The sequence below is a fragment of the Gossypium arboreum genome, chromosome 12 (genome assembly GCF_025698485.1).
Source record: "Gossypium arboreum isolate Shixiya-1 chromosome 12, ASM2569848v2, whole genome shotgun sequence".
Taxonomy (NCBI): domain Eukaryota; kingdom Viridiplantae; phylum Streptophyta; class Magnoliopsida; order Malvales; family Malvaceae; genus Gossypium; species Gossypium arboreum.
The window spans coordinates 73,134,023-73,137,755 of NC_069081.1; positions in this window are offsets into that span (position 1 = coordinate 73,134,023).

Sequence of the window (3,733 nt, forward strand, 5' to 3'; positions counted from 1 at the left end):
GCCGATCATTTGCTCACACTTCCATTCAGTCCGTAGTCACATCATAAAACCATACATATATACATAAGCACAAATGGTCTAATGCCATACTCCACTTTTACGAGCCATTTTCGCATGGTCGCATACACATACATCACAAAAGTACTTAAAACGCAACAAAAGGGTAGTCCTATACATGCCATTTCAAAATCCAACCAAAATATATACCAAAAGGGACTTTGATAGTGTGGGAGACTTGACTTCCAAAATCCCGAGTCCGATAGTGACGAGCCAAAATCTATAGACAGAGAAACAGAGAAACAAGTAAGCAATTTATGCTTAGTAAGTTAGAGCAAGGGATTCCAGCACAACAAAAGCATAACATTCATATAGCTAACGGATAATTTCATATGCACAAATTCTCAATATCATACTTATTTCACATTCCAACCCCTATATTCATACATAAGGGTTCATCTTAGCCAAATGCCAAAGCTCATTTCTCGATTGAGCGAATATTATTCAAGGAATCAACTATTCCAAAGCACATACGAACATACCTCGTTGCTGGAATTTTCAAGCGTATTAGCTGAAATTTTATTAACCATGGGCAACAAGCATAATCAACTTAAAATGGATAATTCCATGGCAAACCCAAACCATACCTTTAATTTGGTCAAGGTAAAACCAAAAACCCTTTAATCCTCTTCCAAAAAAGTAAAAGAAAATCCTTTAAATCCTTAATTTCCCCAAAAATGAAATATTAACAAAATTTTGTTTTTTTACCAGGCAATGGGGGGCCTTAACACCATTTTATTCCAACTTTAATTTATTCCCATAACCCATTAACCAAAATTTTAACCATGGGCCCTAACCGCATCCAACTAGCAATTAAAAATTTGCATGAATCCATTTTGGCACAACCTTTAAACATACCTTTAATCTTTCAAAGTTTATACCAACCTTTCCTTAAATTCCTTTAAACCAAATAAAGCAAAAAACCCTTTAACCAATTTTGGCCCAAAATAAAATAAAAAAATTTTTTTTCCCTTTTTCCCAAACCACTTTGCAAGGGGAAAGGAAAACCTTCCCCACTTTTTTTATTCCCAAAACTTCCTTTATTTTATTTTTTCAAATTCCCCTTTCCCAAAAGTTTCTTCATGTTTTTGGCCCATAACCTTTCATGGGAACCCTTTTGGGAAATTTTACTTACAAGTCCAATTGGTTTCTTCTTTAATTATCCAATTTCCCCTCATACTTTAAAGTTTACTATAGGTCCTTTCTTGTGAAATTTTCCATTTAAACCAAAATCAAAGCATAAAATTGGGCCAACTTGGGTTCCAAATTTATAGGCCAATAAAATAAATTTATTAAATTATTTTTTTCCCGGTTTTTTAATTCCCCGAAACCAATTTCCTTTCGTTTAAAGGGTACATTTACCTCTTACTTTAGAAATTTCAAAACCTTTACCTAAATTAATTTTAATAAATCCCTCTTTTTTTTAGAGCTCGGTTTCCCAAGGGTAGGCTTCCCTACCCTGTTTCCTTAAACTTTATTAAAACCCTTTTTGTTTCAATCTTTCCTTCCCAGAACCGAATCGGGTTCCTTCTAACTTCCTCTTCGAATTTCCCTTCGGATTGGACCAATTCGGTTTGGGGGTTAAAAGCGGGCTTTGAAAATGGAACTTGGTAAAATTTTGAATTTTTCCCAAAATCGCGGTAAACCTGGGAACTTCTTCGGAAATTTAAATCGGCCCTGAATCTCAATCAAACTTCCCTTAGGTAGAATCTGAAAATCCTTTCCAAAATTTAAAACCACTTTAATCTTCCACGAAACCCAAATGTCCTTTTCTTTCAAATCCGGCCGTCCATTTGACCGATCCCTTTCCCCTTTGATTTCCACGGATTATTTCCCTTTACTTTTGACATTTTAAAAATCCAAACCAAAAATTTTGTTTTCAAAGCCCCAAAACCCAAATGGTTTGTACCCGGGGGCCATTCGGCTACAAAGGGCCTTTAAAATAAGGCCCAAATTCTTTTGGAAAACAAATTTTGTAAACAATTCAATCAAATTTGAAACCATTCCGAAACCAGGGCCCTTTTAACAATCCTCAAATTTCGAGTTACGTTTGGATTGACCAATGGTTTGGGTTTTTAAAAGCTCTTAAAATTTGGGCAAATTGGACCCAAAGTTCTTCAATTTCTTCCAAAACGCGGTGAATTTGGCTTAACCAAACCAACAATTACCCGGGTGTAATCTCGTCAAACTTTAACAATTCAGCCAAGTTTTATCAATGAAAATCCGGCATCAAAATTTGGGACTTTTGGTCCAATCCAATGGCACCCAACCCAAATGAATTCCCTTCTTTAAACTTGGCACCAATTCGGTCAGGGGGAAAAATTTTCCATTGGTTTAATTGTCCCATTTCCCAACTCGGGTTCTTGATTATAACCAACCCGAAGGGCACTTGATGCCCTTTCATTTTTGACAATTTTAAACTTTCAAAAAAGTTTCAATTGGTCGTTTTCGCCTTTCCTCCACCAAAAGCCAAAGGTTTTCCAAATGGGTTGGTACATCTTTTTACTCCGGGTGGAATTCCCAAAATTCGGTAAATTTTGGGGCGGTTAAGAATTCGAAATTTTCCAAATTTTAAACCAAACCGCCGAACCTCCAAAACAACCTCTAAAGAAACTCATTCCTTTTGAAACCTTGCCTTTTAAGCAATCCTAAAATTTAACACTTCCAAGTGGTCCAATTTGGTTTCCTTTAATTAACCAAATTGTCGATAATGAACAAAACTTCTAAATAAAAGCAAGCAGGATTTTCCTTAAATCCAAAATTACCCGGGGGAATTAATGACCCAAGGGCTCATAAAATCTTTTAACCAACTGACCAACGGTTTTGGGTATGTTTAAATCTCTTTGGGAAAGCCCATTCAAAATATTTTTGAGAACTTTTGTTGATCAATAAATCATTCTCACCAAATAAGGTAATGTCGCCATATCTTTAAGCCCGAATACGATGGCAATTCGAGATCATGGGTGGGATTTTTTCTCATGTGGCTTTAATTGTCTCGGCGCATAGCCACAACTCGACCTTCATTGCCCATATTTCTAGATGGTCTACCTCGAGCAGTGGTAGCGCCCGGCTTCCCACTCGATCTACATTCATGCTCGGACAACCTCGGGCAATCTTTAATGAAGTGGTCAAGCGATCCGCACTTGTAACAGGATCGGTCACGGAATCTACAACTTCCGAATGCCATTTGCCACAATGTCGACATTCGCTCTATCTCCGACGCTCATTCCCAACACCGGCAACCGAAGTGCCTCGTGTACCTGGGTCGATCACGATCTTGTCTAAAAGGCCCAAAGTGCCTCTAGACCGCCCACATCATCTCAAAATTTCTTCGATGCTGTTGAAGAGACTTTCCGAGGATCTTTTACGAAACTCTCAGTTCCCACATCAACTTTTGTTTTTCTTTTCTAAGCTCCTCGGCTTTACAAGCTCACTCGACAAGTACTACGAACTCTCGTATTTCAAGAATGCCAACGAACATTTTATATCTTCATTCAGCCCATCCTCAAGCGTTTACACATGATAGCCTCGGACGAAACACATTCCCGGCGTATCTACTAAGTCTAAAAATTTTCGCTCGTAGTCAGAATCGACATAGAACCTTGCTTAAGCTCAAGAAATTCCTTCCGCTTTTGATCAACAAATCTCGACCGATATACTTCTTCCAAACTCGGTT